Consider the following 23,164-nt stretch of genomic DNA (forward strand, 5'->3'; position numbering starts at 1 on the left):
GGGATGCAGACCAATACTTGTCCGTTAAACTTCCAGTTGTCACTCCTCCAGCTACTTCTAATTGGGTCAGCTGGCACCAAAAGGGCGGACTAAGGGACTGAGATCATACAAGACTTGGATCGGGACTTGAAACTCGGGAATATTTCCAATTTTGTGTCCATGTTACCGAACCAAACTTGGGTCTGCACACCCACGTGCAGTGAAGCCAATCTGTTGACACCGGGTTGTGGTGAAGGAAAATGCAGCTTTTATTGTAAAGGTGCTAATACTAGGAGGACGGATGGCTTGGTGCTCTAAACTCCGGAACTCCCCGAAGGGTTTGAGCAAAACATTTTTAAAGGCCAGGTGAGGAGGGGTGTCCCAGGGTATGTGATCAGCTCATTCTCAATTCTCTGATTAGTTGATGGTGATCATTCCTTAGGTGCCAGAAGGTCTGGGTGCCACTGCTCAGATCATCAAGCAGTTAATTTCTTCCATTTGGTGGTGGTTTTAGCCTCTGTAAAACTCAGGGAATATGCATCAGATACTATTATCCAGGTACTTCAGAGAGGGGCTAAAGCAGAGGATATGGGGGAGGGGTCTGCCCCAGTAAGGCCCCATAGGGTCCTGCTTAGTTACATCCAGTACCCAAATTGAGGCAGGACTATGCCCCATTTGAGCAGGAAGTAGCCAGGTGTTGTCACCCCATTCCCCGAAAGATTTGGGGAAGGATGAAACGGGATTGGAGATTGAAACCAAGTTCCTCTGCCGAGTTTATGATGAACCTCTATCCAAAACATTATTCCCTTTCTTGTCCAACACCTGTTTTCAAGATTGAGAGGTACCAAAGAAAAGGGGGGAAATGTAACCGAGCAGGACCCTATGGGGCCTTCCCGGGACAGACCCCCTCCCCCATATCCTCTGCTTTAGCTCCTCTCTGAAGTACCTGGATAATAGTACCTGATGCATATTCCCTGAGTTTGTCAGAGGCTAAAACCACCACCAAATGGAAGCAATTAACTAGTTGATGATCCTGAGCCCGTGGCCCCGCACCTTCTGGCGCCTAAGTGATCACCATCAACCAATCAGAGAATTGCGCAGGGCTGATCACGTACCTTGGGACGCCCCTCCCTCACCTGGCCTTTAAAAAGGTTTGCTGAAACCCTTTGGGAAGTTCGAGGTTTTTGGAGCCGTAGGCGCTCAGTCTCCTTGCTCTGCCCTACAATCAACCTCCCTCTGTTCCAAACTCCGACGTTTCGGTTTGATTGGCCTCGCTGCGCGTCCGGCACAAGAATTTTCTGCTGCGCCTTCAAGATCTGTTGGTATGTTGATTCATTCCTCTTTTTCCTTATAACATCATTGTAACAGGGCTTGATCGCCATCTGTTTCTATTGCTCATGTTTAAATGATGTGGGTTTTCCTGTGCTTTTAGGAGGATCCTGAATAGGGGGAGAGCAAACCAGAGCTGCTTTCCCTGTTCAGGGGTCCCCTTTCTGCTTTGGCTCAGAAGCAGGGCTGGCTTCATGGGCATGTGGCCTGTATAGCCACACAAGGTCCTGCTCCGGGTTTCAGGCTCTCCTGTTACCGTCTTGAATTTTTTTTTTTTTTTTTTTTTTTTCTGTAATGGGCCTCTCACTGTGGTGGCCTCTTCCACTGTGGAGCCCAGGCTCCGGACGCGCAGGCTCAGCGGCCATGGCTCACGGGCCCAGCCGCTCTGCGGCACGTGGGATCCTCCCGGACCGGGGCACGAACCCGTCTCCCCTGCATCGGCAGGCGGATCCTCAACCACTGTGCCACCATGTAAGCCCCGTCTTGAAATTTTCAATCATTTGTGAACAAGGAGCTCTGGATTTTCACTTTACACTGTGCTCTGCGAATTATGTAACTGGTCCTGCTGGGGAGTATTAAAAAACACAGGCTCTCTGTAGCCACCTACTCAGTTTGGAACTCTCTTGGCCAGTATGAAACTTCTGTCTCCCACCAGTGTTTCTGGCTTGCTCAATTCAGATTCTACTCCCAGCAAGACTCTTTTTCAGGGAGGCTCTCAGTTTTTCAGGATGGCAGATGTTGTGTATTTGTGAAATTGTTAATGGGCTTAATTCACCTTAGTACCCCATGACAGCCCCTTAGTGGGTTCTCGTGGTCCTTTCTAGACTTACTTGCAAATGGAAACTATGAAGATGTCTGTTAGGGTCTCAGACTTGCCTACTGAACATTCCACTCAAAATGGAATACTTCTTTTGGAAGTATCTGGCAATTTCTGTGTCCTGGGTCTCCTAAGATGGTCAGAACACTGCTTTATCCCCGCCTGTTAACCTCCCACAGCTATTAAACCCATAGGGGTCCTGCTGATGTCGGGGTTTGGATCCACTCACCTGCGTTCTGGAGTTCATGGGTGTACAGTCAGTTGCTTTGGTTGAAGATGGTGCCTGTGGACTGTTTATTTTGCTATCCTAGTTGTTTTGAGGCGATTTGGAGAGATTAAAAAAACTACATTGCCATCATGATCTTGCCCCCAACTAGAAGCTATTATAAGAATGTTTAGGTTTGATGTATTTATTACAGAATCATTAACCATTAAACAAGTACTACACCAAATTTCCAAAGACTGCTTTCTGTAACTATCTTTATCCAGGCATTATATTATCTGAGAGGCTGAAGTATACAATAGGAAAAGAAGTAGTGTAAATATAATTGGCAGGGCACATGTGCTCTCATTTAAGTACTGAATATTACAAATTTTAAATTTGGTTTAAAAAGTAAAAACCTTCATAAAAACTTCTATTTATAAGTCTTGTTAGCTGAGAACATAAATATGTCCATTACATTCTCCAAATCTGGCAAAGTAGTAAAAACCTGGGATAACGAAAGCATCTGAGAGGTACCCAATCAATACCTAGAAAAAGATACACCTGTGTTTTAATTTTTTTATTGAAGTATAGTTGATTTACAGTATCATGTAAGTTTCAGGTATACAGTACAGTGATTCAGTTATATATGTCTGTGTATATATACTTTCAGATTCTTTTCCTTTATAGGTTATTCTATAATATTGACTATAGTTCCCTGTGCTATGCTGTGGGTCCTTATTGGTTATCATAGCAGTGTGTATATGTTAATCCCAGCCTCCTAATTTATCCCTCTCACCACCCCCCTTTCCCCCTTCATAACTGTACGTTTGTTTTCTGTGTCTGTGAGTCTTTTTCTGTTTTGGAAATAAATTCATTTGTCTTTTCTTTTAGATTCCACATATAAGCAATATCATATGTTTGTCTTTCTCTGTCTGGCTTATTTCACTTAGTATGATAATCTCTAGGTCCATCCATGTTGCTGCAAATGGCATTGTTTCATTCTTTTTAATGGCTGAGTAATATTCCAGTGTGTGTGTGTGTGTGTATACATATATGTGTGTGCATATATATATACACCACATCTTCTTTATCCATCTGTCAATGGACATTTAGGTTGCTTCCATGTCTTGACTCTTGTAAATAGTGCTGCAATGAACATTGAGGTGCATATATCTTTTTGAATTAGGGTTTTCTCCAGCTATATGCCCAGGAGGGCATACCATTGTTTTTAAAAAATCATTTATAATCATTTATATCACAAATAAAATGAGGCAGTAATAAATAATTTTCACTCAGTATGTGCAACAGTATTTTGGCAGAATAGGATTGTGGAATAGGTACCTGTCAAAAGTATTTAAAATCATAATAGATGATATCACAATGAAGTCCTTCTTCAACCAAAATTCACCTGCCATTCATTCATTCACTAGATAAATGTGAAATGTACCATGTGCCAGAGGTACTTAGATGAGAAGGCAGAGTCCCTGCTTATTAGAAACTAGGTAGGCAGCCTGGTAAGTTCTCAGGAAATGTGATGGATGCTCAGGCAGGGACCAAAAGAGAGAAACCTGTGTTAGTTTAGGAGGTCAGAGAGGGCTCAGGTCCACACTCTGACTTTGGTTTCTGACTTTGGTCCCTCCTATTTTCTAAAGCCAAGCTGCCCTCCAAGCTGAACTAAATCACACTCTTCTTCAAGTCTTAATGATTCTACTGTCAGTTAAGCCTTACCTCCTCAGTACCATTTTATAGTGACATTGCCCTTTCTTTGAATTCTAAAGTCCTTAACACACCATTTCATTTGTCTATATATGATTGCAGAACCAGTCTACAGTCTTTTTTTTTTTTGGCTGCGTTGGGTCTTGGTTGCTGCACATGGGCTTTCTCTAGTTGCGGTGAGCGGGGGCTACTCTTCGTTGCCATGTGTAGGCTTCTCATTGCAGTGGCTTCTCGTTGCAGAGCACGGGGTCTAGGGCACACGGGCTTCAGTAGTTGTGGCACACAGGCTCAGTAGTTGTGTCTCGCAGGCTCAGTACTTGTGGCGCACGGGCTTAGTTGCTCCACAGCATGTGGGATCTTCCTGGACCAGGGCTTGAACCCGTGTCTCCTGCATTGGCAGGTGGATTCTTAACCACTGTGCCACCAGGGAAGCCTAGTTGTTTTGTTTTTAAGTGTCTATTTGTATATTGCTTTTCTCCAGCTGAATTATAAGCATTTCCATGAGAAAAGGCAACTGAAGATATAACTTTTAACTTCTCTAACATCGAATGTGATACTGGGCGCACAATAGACCTCTAATAAATGATTGTTTAAGAAGGGAACAAATAAGTAAACGAAGTTATAGAGCTCAATTGCTGCAAACTAAAAAATAAGATTTGTTTATGTTAAGTTTGGTTTGCTATATGAAATTTGATTAAATTGGTCATACATATTTCCAAATGTAGGAGAATGGAGCTGCTTCTGAGACTTAAGTGATACAGCCATATTGGCCCATTCTTTTGCAAGGTAAATAAGGATTCTGGTACTGATACAAAATGTACCTTCAAGTGAATTAAACTCTTAACACAAAATATACAGCTTGTGGAGCATATGGCAAAATCGTGTGGTGGGAAGAACATAAGCCTTGGAAGAAGGGACACCTAGAGTCAAATGCTGAGATGTCATTCACCAGCTAGGTGGCCTTGGAGAGGTTAACGAGCATCACCCAATCTGCCTCATGTCTTTATGTGTATTTTGTGTACAATTACAGATCTGCATTCTTCATATACTCTCAGCTCAGCCCAATATAATAGGTTTCCGAGTCTCAACATTATGTATCAATTGATACTATAAGCTTTGCATTGATGTTCTAAAATTGTGTCAGTGCCCCCAAATTTTCTATAGTTATGGGACAGATTTAGAGAATAGGCCTTTAGTTTCCTGTCACATAGACAAGATCTTTCATCCCAAGCCCCAGTCATGTACCATTAGAATATTGTTTGGAAATTGTAACATCTGAAACTTTTAAAAAAGACAGTCCTAATTCCTACACTAGTCATACATGCAAGACAGTAATTATAGGCTTCAGAACTATAGAATTTTGTACTGAGTTTGATGTAAAAAGGAACAAAAATATCTTTTACCATATCAATACGGCAACTCATCCTTTGGTAAAGAAAGAGGTCAGACTCAATTCATTATTTGTCGTCATTCTGCCAATACAGGTTCTCTTAGGCTGTCAGGTTAACAGGACTAAGATCAGGGGAGTGTTTAGTAAAGCAATGAGTTTCTCTATTCCAGCTATTTCCCCCTCAGACTACAGAGCTAAAGAGACTGTTTAAATATGTTGACAAGAAAGAAAAAATATTTTTAAGAACTCATATTTTTGTCTGCTGTCCTCCATTTCATCCTTCCTACCAAAGCTTTTAGTTGAGGTCCAACTGAGAGCTCACAAATTTCATTCATAGATAATGTAGAACAAATGTTGCCAACACCACCCTTCTGATGAACAGCTCAAAAACACAATGAAAATAGCAACACTTGGGCAGTGAATCATATGAGGCAGTATCTCGAGCAAACAGGAAGAAAACCCTTTATTTCTTTTTAGAAAACTTTCACTCTCCATCTGTTCTCCGAAGATATGTGCATTTGGTGTGCATACACATGTATGTGTGAGCAAACACTAAATAAGTCAAACAGTAGATGATGTAAGGTAATGTAATGATTTCTCTATGAAAATTTTTGCCTGGTAGTGAGATACTATTTGAAATTTTAGAGACATTTTTATAATAAAGTACATAGTCAATTTTTGTAAGCATTCTCTGGTGTTTGAGAAAAGTATCCATTCACAAGTTGTTGGATTCAGTTCTACACATTCCATTAGCTCAAGCTTGTTAATTGTGTTGTTTGGCTCTTCTGTACACTTAAGTTTTCCTCTTCTTGATCTGTATCTCTCTCAATGAGATGTGTTAAAATTCCTCACTAATTGAATAGTTTTAAAATTCTCTATGCAGTATTTTTTTTGTATATTTGGAAGATCTGTTGGATGCATTCCAATTCATGACTGTTTTATATTCCTGTTATATTTTTCCTTTCATTACTGTGTAAATGTATGGAGTTACTTAATCTCAAATAATGCCTTTTTGACTTGAAGATTATCCCATTTGACATACATATTGCTTTGTCTGATTTCTCTCTGTTCTTTGCCTCCTTTCTGTCATCATATTTAAGGAATTTTTCTGGATTAAAAAATCTGAGGTGGCTGAGTAATATTCCATTGTATATATGTGCCACATCTTCTTTATCCATTCATCTGTCGATGGACACTTAGGTTGCTTCCATGTCCTGGCTATTGTAAATAGAGCTGCAATGAACATTGTGGTACATGACTCTTTTTGAATGATGGTTTTCTCAGGGTATATGCCCAGTAGTGGGATTGCTGGGTCGTATGGTAGTTCTATTTGTAGTTTTTTAAGGAACCTCCATACTGTTCTCCATAGCGGCTCTATCAATTCACATAGGTGAGTTGAATTCCTCCATATTTTTGTGGTTACTAATATATCTTCTTCTTTTGCATTTTCTTTGCACCATACCTTCTCACGGTTTCTATTTTTTTTTATTTTTTTTCTCTTTTTTCATTTTCTCACTTGGAAGTTATCATTCCATTCCTGTTCTTTTATTGGGAACCCTTAATTGCTTAACATACATACTTGACCTAAAAAGTTACTATCCTTACCCTCTACCTGAACAAGAGAAGACCTGGGAACACAAACTCCAAGCATCGTCCTCCCATCTTCCATGTTTTTGTTGTCTAATATTTAGTCGCTCCTTGTTTTTAACCTCCCATCACTCACTTTCATTGTCACTGCTCTTATAGTTAATACTTATTTAGATTTTGAACTCCGTGTTGAGCAGGGACAACTCACATTGCCTCTCGCATCCCACTTCTTCATTCTGGATTCAGTTTCCTTCTTATTGAAGTATATCCTTTAGAGTTTTTCCAGCAAAGTTCTATGCATGTCAACTCTCTCATTCTTTGTTTTTCTAAAAATGTCTTTGAGTTCCTTCAAGATTGAGTCAAAACAATCTAGCTGAGAATAGAATTGAGGTTAACAATTGAAGATAGTATTCAATTATCTTCTGACATTATTGTTGTTAAGTCCCAGTCTAATTTTTGTTCTTTGGTCTTTTCCCTGATTACTTTACAATTTTTTGATATTTTGCAGTTTCACTATGTCAATCTCTACCCTATACTCTCTCTACCCCATTCTCTCTAATATTTCCTTCTGGAACTCTTACTAGATATATGTTGCACATTCTTGCCTCCATATTTCTTAGATTTTTGGCTGTATTTTCCACCTCTTCATTTCCCTTTGCTGAATTATAAGTAATTTTCACAGGTTTTCAGCTGTGTCTAACATAGACATTGGATTTTAATTCTAATAACTATTTTTCACTTTCCTTCAAATACTACTTTTTTCATGTCTTTTTTTTTAATGGTTTGTTTTTATTTTTGGCTGTGTTGAGTCTTCGTTGCTGCATGCGGGCTTTCTCTAGTTGTGGCAAGTAGGGGCTACTCTTTGTGGAGCGTGGGCTTCTCACTGTGGTGGCTTCTCTTATTGCAGAGCACAGGCTCTAGGTGCACGGGCTTCAGTAGTTGTGGCACATGGGCTTTGTTGCTTTGCGGCATGTGGGATCTTCTGCACCCAGGGATCGAACCTGTGTCCCCTCCATTGGCAGGCGGATTCTTAACCACTGCACCACCAGGGAAGTCCTCATGTCTTTTTCTTTAACTCCTATTTTAAAATGTCTCAAAGTGTCGTTTTATTTGTATAGCTTAGGATTCAAAACAACACATTCCTCCCTCAATAAGTAACTTCATTTAATAGTTTCCTATGTATTCTCCCAATGTTTCTTTATACAAATATAAGGATTTTTGAATATACTGTTTTTTTTCTCCCTTGTTTACCATAAGGCAGCACTATATACTATATTAACAGTGGCCTGTTCTACTTTTTGCACATAAAAACAGGACCTCATTCCTTTTTGCCATTACATAGCATTCCATTGTGTGGGTATATCATGGTTAGTTTAACCAGTACCCTACACTTGGGTTGTTTCCAGTTTTTTTACTCTTAAAGATAATACTGTAGTGAATATATCATTTTACAAGCACTCAACTATATTTATGGGATAGAGTCACAGAGTGGGATTGCTGGGTGAAAGGGTAACTATACTTGTAATTTAGATAGATATAACCCAATCGTTCTTCATAGCAGTTAGAACATTTTGTGCCCCACCAACAATCGTGAAAGTGCCTGATTCTCCACAATATCACTAACAGAGTATGTGTGAAATTTCTTTAATCATTTAAAAAAATTCTATTTTATTTTGGAGTATAGTTGATTTACAATGTTGTTAGTTTGAGGTGCACAGCGAAGTGATTCAGTTATACATATATCGATTCTTTACCACCCTGATAGTGCCTGATCTTGTCTTTAATCATGTTTAACATACCTCATATAGTCTTTCAGATTATTACATTGTCTCCAGTTCTTGGTATCTTCCTGCATAATGTCGTTGGACTTCTCCCTCATTGAGGATCCTTTCTTCTCATTTTCATAATTTGTGTTGGTGAGCATCTCTTCCCCAGAGATATTCTTCCCCCCTTTTATGGTTGTCTGTTGCTACAAACAAATTACTCTGAAGCATATTGGTTTAAAATGACTGTTTTATGTTGCTCACAATTTTGTGGGTCAGAAATTCAGGAAGGGCTTGACTGGGTAGTTCTTGCTTGAGTTCTTTCATGTTTTTTTGCAAGTCAGATGCCAACTGGGCCTAGAATCATCTGAAGGCTTTACTGGGTTAGACATCCAAAATGGCTCACATACAGGGCTGGCAGTTGATTCCGGCTATCAGCCGATAGCTCAGCTGACGTGTAGGTGGAAACAACTACATGTGAACTCTCCAGCATGGCACCCTCAGAGTGGTGATACTTCTTTACATGGAGGTTTAGGGCTCCAGCATGAATGATTCAGCAAACAAGGTGATAGGTTCAAGACCTCTAGGTTCAAGACCTCTTAAAGTCTAGCCTCAGAAATCATGTAGCATCACTTCAGCTGTACTCTGGTCAAAGCAGTCACAAGCCTGCCTGGAATTAAGTGAAATAGCAGTGGAATATCAAGAATATTTTGGCCAATATTTTTAAAACCACCACATTTCTGAAGTCCTGTGTGTCTTGGATTGTAGAAGGATCCCTACAGGGTGTTTCCATTTCTCTCAGCCAGGTGGCTCAGATTTTATTGGTCTGGAACTAGTTTTTATATTGATTTCTCAGCTTAGGGATTCTCATATCATATAGGTAGTAAAAATTCATACTGCACATCTTGTAGCATAAACCTGTGGCTTTATATTCTTAAAAACTTTAAATCCATCTAAAGTTGTGGGTGGAGACCACCTCCTTGTTAAAATCCTTGAGCCAGAGTTCTTCTAATCTACCTTCAATGAGGGGACAGCTCTTTTGGAAATCTGGTTTTACAAAACAAATACATTCCAACTCATAGTCTTGCATTGACCCAAGGCCATATCTTCTGTCCCTATATGACCATTAAATTCCAATACTTGGCCACGAGGACCTGTAGCTGGAATCTGATGCTGCGCCCTATCCCCACCCCAAACCCATGGAGCCTTGCTTTTGATTCCCTTTTAGTTTTGTACTTGTAAGGATTTGCTTTCCTTTATTTTGAACTAAGCTATATATTTACACGTTGTTATTAATTTATTCTATCCAGCACCTCTATGTGTTTGTAGTAAGAGGGTTATCTATAATAACTCAGTCCAAGATGGTCCCAGAGGTCCTCAGTCCTCAAATTTTGAGGTTCAAAAATGGAGCATTGTTGAATGACTGTCCTTGAAGGTAAGTTTAAGAAGTCAGCATTAGTGGACAAGAATAAATGTTTTCCCTCTACTGGTCTGCTTTTCTGTAAGGACATCTCTTTCTTACTTTCTGATCTAGATCAATGGGCAGATGCTATTTCAGCCAACCTCAAATGGCAGCTGAAGCATGTGTAGTCACTGCCTTTTTGCCATCCAGCAAAGCTATTCTTCTTGTCATAGATTTGGCAGGATAATCAATAGGATCCAAATGGCAATCAATTTTATGTGATTGCACTTGGTTTCCCATTGATTTCAATGCTGACTCTATGGCAGAATAATGAGGGAAATCTGATGCCAATCATTCCCTGTGAATGCCACTGCACATGTTTCTAGGGGACTGAACAGCGTCAAAGAGATGGGGGGAGAGAGAGAGAGAGAGACATGCTGGCAAAAAGAGTGAGGATGGAGCAAAGCCCCAATGCTTAAGATGAAGAAAAAGATGTTAATAGAGACATGAAAAGGAAAGCTTGAATTATGATACTCCTCTGATCCAGAATGCCATTGAGAAACCTGGGTTGGTACAGTGGAGGATAAAATCAGCCTGAAGGCCACGTAGCCTGAACAAGATTTCAAGGTACGTTTCCCCAGCAATCATGATGTTTAATGGTTTAATCTTAGGAAATCTTGGTTGTAAGTTCACACCTGGAAATGACTAATTGCTTCTTGGCCATCAAATGTCACTTTCTTGAAGACAAGGATCACATTTTTATTTACCCACAGAGTACTCAACTATCCTCTACCATATGGATTCTCAATGAATAATTGATGGAAATATATGTTATACTTTTTATGGATAGATTTTTCTAATCTGTGGACCTAAGAATGTATTATAGTATTCTCCAGACTTATCCAGCCAATATTGACATCCTAGTTTTACATATGACAGAGCCATCACACCAAGCAAAAGATCACAGTAGATTCTAATAAGGAGGCAAAATTAATAATACAATAAAACACATTTAACTTGGAGCTTATGCTTTAGAATAAATCTACTCCACCCTTGTGTTACTTAGCTCTGACTTTGGCAGAAGTTTTCTGCAGAGTATGTATTTTTTTAAAATTTATTTTTGGCTGCATTGGGTCTTTGTTGCTATGCACGGGCTTTCTCTAGTTGCGGCGAGCAGGGACTACTCTTCATTGCGGTGCGTGGGCTTCTCATTGCAGTGTCTTCTCTTGATGTGGAGCACGGGCTCTAGGCACGCAGGCTTTGGTAGTTGTGGCACGTGGGCTCAGTAGTTGTGGCTCATGGGCTTAGTTGCTCTGTGGCACGTGGGATCTTCCCGGACCAGGGCTCGAACCCTTGTCCCCTGCATTGGCAGGCGAATTCTCAACCACTGCACCACCGGGGAAGCCCCAGAGTATGTTTTTGAATGTTATTTCTATTTTTGAAAAGGAAATGCATTCACAGTAGTCAAAAGTTAAATATGGAAAGACGTATTAAAGCATATCCCTTCTGCTGTCTCCATCCACTCCTTTCTCTCCTGTCCCTTTTAGGCAATCAGTCATCCTACTTAATTGTGTCCCAGTGCCTCCTTAGGCAATCACAAGCAAATATGCATAATTATTCTTAGAGTTTTCATTTCTTATACAAAAGGAAGCATACTATATATGTTGTTCTGCCTCTTTTTTCACACTATAACCTAGAGATATTTTTCCATATTGGTACAGAGAATAATACTTTCATTCAATTTGAACAACTGCATAGTATTCCATTGTATGGATGTGGCAAAGTTTATTTAACCAATACCCTATTAATGGGCAATTGGGTTGTGTCCAATCTTTTGCAATTACAAACAGTGCTGCAATGAATAATCATGAACATATGTCATTTCTTACATGGGCAAGTGCATCTGTGCAATAGGTTCAAAAGGTAAACACGTTTGTAATTGTGATAGTGTCCATTTGCCCTCCATATGGGCTATGACATTTGCATTTCCACATGTAATGTGTGAGCATGCCTGCTGCCCCACAACTTTACCAGTAGGATGTGTTGTCGAGCGTTTAGACTTCTGCCAATCTGAGAGCTGAAAAATAATACCTCGGTGTAATTTTAATTTGCATTTCTCTAACGATGACTGAGGTTGGGTATATTTTTACCTGTTTTAGGGGCCATTTATGTTGGGGGGTTTTTTGGTGTGTGTTAACTGTCTGTATATACTTTGTTTACTCATGTTTCTTGGAATGCTTTTATGGATTTCTTGTTTCTTTTACATTTAAATCTCCAATTCACTTGGAACTTGTTCCAGTGTACACTTGTATAGTTTGAGGTATAGAAACAACTTTCTATTTTTTTTTCAGCTCACAACCCAGTAGTATAAAGTCCTTATGAGTCTACCAACTAGAGGTGACATCTTTATCATATGCTAACGTCATGTACCTCATTTAATTTCTGGACTTCCTAATTCTCTTCCATTGGTCTCATTCTTTATTCAAGCACTTTCTCAATTGCTAAGACATCCCAGTATATTTTAATGTCCGGTAGGGTCAGTGTCCCTGTATTGTCTTTCTCTTTCAGAATTCCACTGGCTACTCTTGCTTATTTTGTAGTGAGTGTTTCTTATAGTTTTGTTATTGTTTAACCTTGGGTGTGAGGACATGAAGGATGAAGCAGAGTTCTGCATACATCACAGGAACTTCTTTCTATAGATTATTTTTCTCTCCTTGTTAAAAATGAGGCAGAATGTTTTGATGGAGAGTTTTCTTGTGAATCCAAGGTTAAGTTTGCATTGGCCAACATAACCCAATGGAAGCTTGCTCTGAAGAATGAACTTATCTCACCAAGTAAAATAGGTGAACCCATGGTAGTCAGAGCCCAGTCTTCCCTGGCCCTAGGATGGGCTAAGCCAATAAGACATAAGCCCCTGGCTTCAGGTCTAACAGCCTTAAGGGAAAGGGTTCAGGTAGCAGTTGTCTGGCTCTGAGTGAAAGCTGGGAGAGATGCCTTGACATATGTGAGTGAACACTGCACCCAGATTGGGGCAGTTGTCACATGCATCCCATACCCTACTTTAAGCCATTCCTTCCTCCAATTGGAAAATGGTGACCCAAGCAGCTGGCAGACCTGGGAGGAGCCCTTCATAGCACATCAGCTGAATCACAAGCATTCATCCCAGGGAAAGCACTTTGGAGCACATCCCTGCCTGGGGAGGGATTGGGGTTTGGGGTGGTCAAGAAAGACATCCAATAGGAAGGTGCATTTGAACTAGATCTTGAAGGAAAAGAGGGAGTTTTCTGACAGATGAGTTTGGAAAGGGCATTCCTGAGAGAGAGGAAACAAATAGCACAGAAATTCAGGGTTGCATAGTGCATTCTGGGAGTGGCAAGTGGTTTGGTGGGGCTCTAATGAGGCACACAGGGGCACGCGTGAGACCTGTGTGGCCAGATAGACCCTGCAGGGTCCTCTGCGTTCAGTGCCTGAACCCTAACTCTAACTCCTTTCTCCGGTCTGTGGGAAATCACTGAACGATTCTTTATTTTGCTTGTTTTTTACTGTAAAACAAAAAAAAATCGTACTTTCACATACTAAAAATAGTGCACCTAAGTCTTTCTTGTCCCTACTCTCCTCCAAAAGACCACTGCTACAGTTCCTTGTACACATTTTCAGAGTTTTCTCTCCAGAAACATGTATTATGGATATAAGTCCTTTTTAAAAGGAGATTGTACTATGTTGTCTTGCAACTTGCTTTTTCTTCTTCTTCACTTAACTACTAATCTTTTCTATAAGTGCTGTTAAAGTCACACCATTTTGGGGGACAGTACCTTCTTCCAATTGGTATAATAACTTTTCCTCCACAAAACATCCTAAATAAATGCACTGTAATGAGAATTTTGACATTATGGTTTCAGACAAAGACATACTCCCCAATTTTCTTGAATAACAATGGTTTCTAGTCAGAAATTATCGAATAGAACTAATTTAAACTGCACCATGTTGGAAGCCCAAAGCGTCTGGTTTTGTATATGGAGACCCAGCAAGAGGGGTGAGGCAGTGGCAGCTCCCACACATCTTCAGCCTGGAGTTCAGGTGTGTGGCTTCCACGGGATCCAAACGCCCTGCGTTGTAGCCTTCACGTCTCCTCCACAATGTTTTTCTGTGCTATGACTTTATTTTTAAGAACAGTCTCAGGGCAAGGTAACTGTGAGCCACAGAAAAGTGAAGAAGATGGCACAGAACGCAGAATTCTTAAAGGAACAGCTCGCTTGCTCCCACCCCACCACCCACCATCCACCATCCACTGTGGGTAAGAACAATGAAACGATTATGTGCACACTCGCAAACTGATGCGTATTACTTACACAAACTTGTTTGCATAGTTCAAGTCATTTCTCATTCTATCTGCGAAACGTTTTGGGGTATTTGAAGTTGGATTAGAGCCCAACACAATTCACCCAGTAAGATTCTTGTAGGTGTTCTTTCATGAAACAGCTCTTCACTTAGTGGCCAGGCTTTCAGGAACAAATGGGAGTCTATGAGGGAGGATATAGTGGGTTTGAAAGGGTGTAGATGACGGCCAAGGCCACAACAGTGTCTGCAGATACCACAGTCACTCTAACCACCTCCCTCTTACTAGATGACCGAGATTTTATTTTTAAAAAAGAAAAGGAAAAAAAACTCAACAGAAATGCTGCAGTGGAGATTCTTTTACACACGTCTTGAAACCCTTGAGCAAGAATATCCGTGGGAGACATTTGGGAGTAGAATTGCTGGGTCAAGGAGTGTACAGATTTACAATGTGAAAGCCAATGTCAAATTGTCCTTCCCAAAAGATGCACCAATTTTACACTCTGCCATTAACATCGGACAAGAGTCCCTACACCCTCACCTATGGAGGATGATAGCAAATACTTTCAGATGTGAAAGCAGTGAGTCGTCTGTTTTTATATGCATGTCTTTAAATGTTAGTGAAGTATAAGAGTGAATGAGAAGCATTTTTCATGTGCTTATGGCTATTTGCAATTGTTTTCTTTGAACTGCCTTTTCATGCCCCTCACCCACTTTTCCATTAACTTGTTAGCCTTTCTTTTATTGAATTGTAAAACTTAAGGATTTTAAATAAGGGTGAAATACAATCATATTTTAGAAAGTTCTTTTGCTATACAGCACCACATTGATATCACAGTTTATCATTCACTTGACTAAAGTACCCATATTTAGTGATTTCTGAAGATTCTGGGCATAGATTTCTCTGAGGCTCTCTGAAGGAGGAGAAACTACTATAAAAGTATGAAGTTTATAGAATCTCACAGGCTAAAGCTCACTGAAGTACAATTTTATTTTTCCTCAAGTTTGAGAGTTAGGCAGAAAATAACAGTAACCAGGAAACTTGACAATAAAAATAGCACAGGAATTATACCTTCTGAGAATAAAAATTTGATTTGTCAGACTATTTCAAAAGTAGAAAGTAAGACACCAGCATTGTATTAATTTCTTAAAAACACTGCTTTCATTTGTCTCTGAAGGTCAGAAAGATTTCTTCTTACTCCCTCTGTGGCGAATACATACTTGGCAGCTGTTGTTAATGAAGGCAATCCTTTTCCTGCGCTGAACTTTCCATTTCCCCTTAAACACAATCTGCACTGCCCAGGTGGGCATTCAGGCCCTTTCAGTCCTAGCTTTGAGCTACATTTCCAGTAGCACCTGTCTCTGTTCTCAAATGTGAAGTGGCTGCTCCATCCACAATAGACATTACATTGTGTCCTTCCTGGCCTCTGTTGCCAAGTTCTCTTTCTTAGGAGAATCTCCATCTACGGCCCATCTGGCCCCCAAGGTCAGCCAAGTCCTGCTTCTCATGGAAGTCTTGGTTCCCTCACTCCCACAGGGTCCTCTGGACCTTGCCTCTCCCCAGCTGTTTGGCTCTTCCTTAGGCTTTCATTTAACCTCTTTTGTGAAGTGAGTTTTGTTTTCCCAACTAGATTATAAGGCTCTTGAGGTCAAGAGTCCTGTGGTAGATTTCTTAGTGGCCCCCTCCTGTGTGGGACCTATCACACTGCTGAGCATTCAGATAATTACTAACTGAATATTACGGGTAGGACCTTGGGTGCTCCTAACCTGTAATCTGAGGTCCTTGTCACCACTTTCTTCCAAAAATGCTTGCTTCTGACTGTTCCTTCTCTACCCCAGCCTGATGACCCACGTCCTCTGCCTATCCCTTCAATATTGGGGTTCTCTTACCGTTCAGTCCTTACCCTTTTGCTCTATTCATCCTATGGCAAAATCTCATCCACCCCATCTTTTCCGCCACCAGTGACAAGAGGAGGCCTAACCAACCTCTGGAGCTCAACTTAGACTCACCTGGCAGATAGTCATGTGTCTGTCAGACATCTGCACATTGACAGCCCTGAGGCACCTCAAACTCAGCTTATCTAAAACTAGACCCCTTGCTGTCCGCCAACACTGTTCCTGTGTTTCCCTTTTCTGCTGGTGGTCCCACTGCCCTCTTAGTCATCCAGGCTAGAAATCCAAGAGTATCCTTGATTCCTCCTCAAACACCAATACCTATCCATTTGAACCCCCCAATGTAACCCCTTTCCACCCCAACTCGCAGTGCCTTACCTAAGGTTGGCATCATCTCTGGATAATTCTAGCCTCCTCTTTTTTTTTCTTTTTACAACTTCATTGGAGTATAATTGCTTCACAATGGTATATTACTTTCTGCTTTATGACAAAGTGAATCAGTTATACGTATACCTATGTTCCCATTATCACTTCCCTCTTGGTCTCCCTCCCTCCCACCCTCGCTATTCCACCCCTTCAGTCGGTCACAAGGCAACGAGCTGATCTCCCTGTGCTATGCAGATGCTTCCCACTAGCTATCTACCTTAAGTTTGGCAGTGTATATATGTCCATGCCTCTCTCTTGCTTTGTCCCAGCTTCCCCTTCCCCCTCCCCATATCCTCAAGTCCATTCTCGAGTAGGTCTGTGTCTTTATTCCTGTTTTACCCCTAGGTTCTTCATGACATTTTTTTTCTTAAATTCCATATATATGTGTTAGCATACGGTATTTGTCTTTCTCTTTCTGACTTGCTTCACTCTGTATGACAGACTCTAGGTCAATCAACCTCATTACAAATAGCTCAATGTCATTTCATTTTATGGCTGAGTCATATTCCATTGTATATATGTGCCACATCTTCTTTATCCATTGATCGGATGATGGACACTTAGGTTGTTTCCATCTCTGGGCTATTGTAAATAGAGCTGCAGTGAACATTTTGGTACATGACTCTTTTAGAATTATGGTTTTCTCAGGGTATATGCCCAGTAGTGGGATTGCTGGGTCGTATGGTAGTTCTATTTGTAGCTTTTTCAGGAACCTCCATACTGTTCTCCATAGTGGCTGTACCACTTCACATGCCCACCAGCAGTGCAAGAGTGTTCCCTTTTCTCCACACCCTCTCCAGCATTTATTGTTTCTAGATTTTTTGATGATGGCCATTCTGACTGGTGTGAGATGATATCTCATTGTAGTTTGGATTTGCATTTCTCTAATGATTAGTGATGTTGAGCATTCTTTCATGTGTTTGTTGGCAGTCTGTCTATCTTCTTTGGAGAAGTGTCTATTTAGGCTTTTTGCCCATTTTTGGATTGGGTTGTTTGGTTTTTGTGCTATTGAGCTGCGTGAGGTGCTTATAAATTTTGGAAATTAATCCTTTGTCAGTTGCTTCATTTGGAAATATTTTCTCCCATTCTGAGGGCTGTCTTTTGGTCTTCTTTATCCTTTCCTTTGCCGTGCAAAAGCTTTCAAGTTTCATTAGGTCCCATTTGTTTATTTTTGTTTTTATTTCCATTTCTCTGGGAGGTGGGTCCAAAAGGATCTTGCTGTGATTTCTGACATAGAGTGTCCTGCCTACGTTTTCCTCTAAGAGTTTGATAGTTCCTGGCCTTACATTTAGGTCTTTAATCCATTTGGAGCTTATTTTTGTGTAGGGTGTTAGGGAGTTATCGAATCTCGTACTTTTACATGTACCTGTCCAGTTTTCCCAGCACCACTTATTGAAGAGGCTGTCCTTTCTCCACTGTACATCCCTGCCTCCTTTATCAAAGATAAGGTGACCATATGCGCGTGGGTTTATCTCTGGGCTCTGTGTCCTGTTCCATTGATCTATCTTTCTGTTTTTGTGCCAGTCCCACAGTGTCTTGATGACTGTAGCTTTTTAGTACAGTCTGAAGTCAGGGAGCCTGATTCCTCCAGCTGCGTTTTTTGTTCTCAAGATTGCCTTGGCTATTTGGGGTCTTTTGTGTTTCCCTACAAATTGTGAAATTTTTTGTTCTAGTTCTCTGAAAAATGCCAGTGGTAGTTTGATAGGGATTGCATTGAATCTGTAGATTGCTTTGGGTAGTAGGGTCATTCTCACAATGTTGATTCTTCCAATCCAAGCACATGGTATATCTGTCCAACTATTTGTATCATCTTTATTTTCGTTCATCAGTGTCCTATAATTTTCTGCATACCGGTCTTTTGTCTCCTTAGGTAGGTTTCTTCCTAGATATTTTATTCTGTTTGTTGCAGTGGTAAATGGGAGTGTTTTCTTGATTTCACTTTCAGATTTTTCATCCTTAGTGTACAGGAATTCCAGAGATTCCTGTGCATTAATTTTATATACTGCTACTTTACCAAATTCATTGATTAGCTCCAGTAGTTTTCTGGTAGCATCTTTAGGATTCTCTTTGTATAGTATCATGTCATCTGCAAACAGTGACAGCTTTAGGTCTTCTTTTCCAATCTGGCTTCCTTTTATTTCCTTGGTTCTCCGATTGCTGTGGCTAAAACTTGCAAAACTATGTTGAATAAGAGTGGTGAGAGTGGGCAACCTTGTCTTGTTCCTGATCTTAATGGAAATGCTTTCCGTTTTTCACCATTGAGGACGATGTTGGCTGTGGGTTTGTCATATATGGCCTTTATTATGTTGAGGAAAGTTCCCCCTATGCCTACTTTCTGCAGGTTTTTTTTTTTTTTTTATCATAAATCGGTGTTGAATTTTGTCGAAACCTTTCTCTGCATCTATTGAGAGAATCATATGGTTTTTCTCCTTCAGTTTGTTAATATGGTGTATCACGTTGATTGATTTTTGTATACTGAAGAATCCTTGCATTCCTGGAATAAACCCCACTTGATCATGGTGTATGATCCTTTTAATGTGCTGTTGGATTCTGTTTGCTAGTATTTTGTTGAGGATTTTTGCATCTATGTTCATCCGTGATAGTTGCCTGTAGTTTTCTTTCTTTGTGACATCCTTGCCTGGTTTTGGTGTCAGGGTGCTGGTGGCCTCGTAGAATGAGTTTGGGAGTGTTCCTCCCTCTGCTATAGTTTGGAAGGGTTTGGGAAGGATAGGTGTTAGCTCTTCTGTAAATGTGTGATAGAATTCGCCTGTGAAGCCCTCTGGTCCTGGGCTTTTGTTGGTTGGAAGATTTTTCATCACAGTTTCGATTTCAGTGCTTGTGATTGGTCTGTTCATATTTTCTTTTTGTTTAATTTACGTGTTTAACATTAGCTTCTGCTTTATAACAGAGTGAATCAGTTATACATATATATCTGTTCCCATATCCCTTCCCTCTTGCGTCTCCCTCCCACCCTCCCTATCCCACCCCTCCAGTCGGTCACAAAGCACCGAGCTGATCTCCCTGTGCTATGCAGCTGATTCCCACTAGCTATCTACCTTACGTTTGGTAGTGTATATATGTCCATGCCTCTCTCTCTCGCTTTGTCCCAGCTTCCCCTTCCCCCTCCCCATATCCTCAAGTCCATTCTCGAGTAGGTCTGTGTCTTTATTCCTGTTTTACTCCTAGGTTGTTCAGGACATTTTTTTTTCTTAAATTCCATATATATGTGTTAGCATACGGTATTTGTCTTTCTCTTTCTGACTTGCTTCACTCTGTATGACAGACTCTAGGTCTATCCACCTCATTACAAATAGCTCAATGTCGTTTCTTTTTATGGCTGAGTCATATTCCATTGTATATATGTGCCACATCTTCTTTATCCATTGATCGGATGATGGACACTTAGGTTGTTTCCATCTCTGGGCTATTGTAAATAGAGCTGCAGTGAACATTTTGGTACATGACTCTTTTAGAATTATGGTTTTCTCAGGGTATATGCCCAGTAGTGGGATTGCTGGGTCGTATGGTAGTTCTATTTGTAGCTTTTTCAGGAACCTCCATACTGTTCTCCATAGTGGCTGTACCACTTCACATGCCCACCAGCAGTGCAAGAGTGTTCCCTTTTCTCCACACCCTCTCCAGCATTTATTGTTTCTAGATTTTTTGATGATGGCCATTCTGACTGGTGTGAGATGATATCTCATTGTAGTTTGGATTTGCATTTCTCTAATGATTAGTGATGTTGAGCATTCTTTCATGTGTTTGTTGGCAGTCTGTCTATCTTCTTTGGAGAAGTGTCTATTTAGGTCTTTTGCCCATTTTTGGATTGGGTTGTTTGGTTTTTGTGCTATTGAGCTGCGTGAGGTGCTTATAAATTTTGGAAATTAATCCTTTGTCAGTTGCTTCATTTGGAAATATTTTCTCCCATTCTGAGGGCTGTCTTTTGGTCTTCTTTATCCTTTCCTTTGCCGTGCAAAAGCTTTCAAGTTTCATTAGGTCCCATTTGTTTATTTTTGTTTTTATTTCCATTTCTCTGGGAGGTGGGTCCAAAAGGATCTTGCTGTGATTTCTGACATAGAGTGTCCTGCCTACGTTTTCCTCTAAGAGTTTGATAGTTCCTGGCCTTACATTTAGGTCTTTAATCCATTTGGAGCTTATTTTTGTGTAGGGTGTTAGGGAGTGATCGAATCTCGTACTTTTACATGTACCTGTCCAGTTTTCCCAGCACCACTTATTGAAGAGGCTGTCCTTTCTCCACTGTACATCCCTGCCTCCTTTATCAAAGATAAGGTGACCATATGCGCGTGGGTTTATCTCTGGGCTCTGTGTCCTGTTCCATTGATCTATCTTTCTGTTTTTGTGCCAGTCCCACAGTGTCTTGATGACTGTAGCTTTTTAGTACAGTCTGAAGTCAGGGAGCCTGATTCCTCCAGCTGCGTTTTTTGTTCTCAAGATTGCCTTGGCTATTTGGGGTCTTTTGTGTTTCCCTACAAATTGTGAAATTTTTTGTTCTAGTTCTCTGAAAAATGCCAGTGGTAGTTTGATAGGGATTGCATTGAATCTGTAGATTGCTTTGGGTAGTAGGGTCATTCTCACAATGTTGATTCTTCCAATCCAAGCACATGGTATATCTGTCCAACTATTTGTATCATCTTTATTTTCGTTCATCAGTGTCCTATAATTTTCTGCATACCGGTCTTTTGTCTCCTTAGGTAGGTTTCTTCCTAGATATTTTATTCTGTTTGTTGCAGTGGTAAATGGGAGTGTTTTCTTGATTTCACTTTCAGATTTTTCATCCTTAGTGTACAGGAATTCCAGAGATTCCTGTGCATTAATTTTATATACTGCTACTTTACCAAATTCATTGATTAGCTCCAGTAGTTTTCTGGTAGCATCTTTAGGATTCTCTTTGTATAGTATCATGTCATCTGCAAACAGTGACAGCTTTAGGTCTTCTTTTCCAATCTGGCTTCCTTTTATTTCCTTGGTTCTCCGATTGCTGTGGCTAAAACTTGCAAAACTATGTTGAATAAGAGTGGTGAGAGTGGGCAACCTTGTCTTGTTCCTGATCTTAATGGAAATGCTTTCCGTTTTTCACCATTGAGGACGATGTTGGCTGTGGGTTTGTCATATATGGCCTTTATTATGTTGAGGAAAGTTCCCCCTATGCCTACTTTCTGCAGGTTTTTTTTTTTTTTTTTATCATAAATCGGTGTTGAATTTTGTCGAAACCTTTCTCTGCATCTATTGAGAGAATCATATGGTTTTTCTCCTTCAGTTTGTTAATATGGTGTATCACGTTGATTGATTTTTGTATACTGAAGAATCCTTGCATTCCTGGAATAAACCCCACTTGATCATGGTGTATGATCCTTTTAATGTGCTGTTGGATTCTGTTTGCTAGTATTTTGTTGAGGATTTTTGCATCTATGTTCATCCGTGATAGTTGCCTGTAGTTTTCTTTCTTTGTGACATCCTTGCCTGGTTTTGGTGTCAGGGTGCTGGTGGCCTCGTAGAATGAGTTTGGGAGTGTTCCTCCCTCTGCTATAGTTTGGAAGGGTTTGGGAAGGATAGGTGTTAGCTCTTCTGTAAATGTGTGATAGAATTCGCCTGTGAAGCCCTCTGGTCCTGGGCTTTTGTTGGTTGGAAGATTTTTCATCACAGTTTCGATTTCAGTGCTTGTGATTGGTCTGTTCATATTTTCTTTTTGTTTAATTTACGTGTTTAACATTAGCTTCTGCTTTATAACAGAGTGAATCAGTTATACATATATATCTGTTCCCATATCCCTTCCCTCTTGCGTCTCCCTCCCACCCTCCCTATCCCACCCCTCCAGTCGGTCACAAAGCACCGAGCTGATCTCCCTGTGCTATGCAGCTGATTCCCACTAGCTATCTACCTTACGTTTGGTAGTGTATATATGTCCATGCCTCTCTCTCTCGCTTTGTCCCAGCTTCCCCTTCCCCCTCCCCATATCCTCAAGTCCATTCTCGAGTAGGTCTGTGTCTTTATTCCTGTTTTACTCCTAGGTTGTTCAGGACATTTTTTTTTCTTAAATTCCATATATATGTGTTAGCATACGGTATTTGTCTTTCTCTTTCTGACTTGCTTCACTCTGTATGACAGACTCTAGGTCTATCCACCTCATTACAAATAGCTCAATGTCGTTTCTTTTTATGGCTGAGTCATATTCCATTGTATATATGTGCCACATCTTCTTTATCCATTGATCGGATGATGGACACTTAGGTTGTTTCCATCTCTGGGCTATTGTAAATAGAGCTGCAGTGAACATTTTGGTACATGACTCTTTTAGAATTAT

This window comes from Mesoplodon densirostris, chromosome X (assembly GCF_025265405.1).
Source record: "Mesoplodon densirostris isolate mMesDen1 chromosome X, mMesDen1 primary haplotype, whole genome shotgun sequence".
Classification (NCBI taxonomy): Eukaryota; Metazoa; Chordata; class Mammalia; order Artiodactyla; family Ziphiidae; genus Mesoplodon; species Mesoplodon densirostris.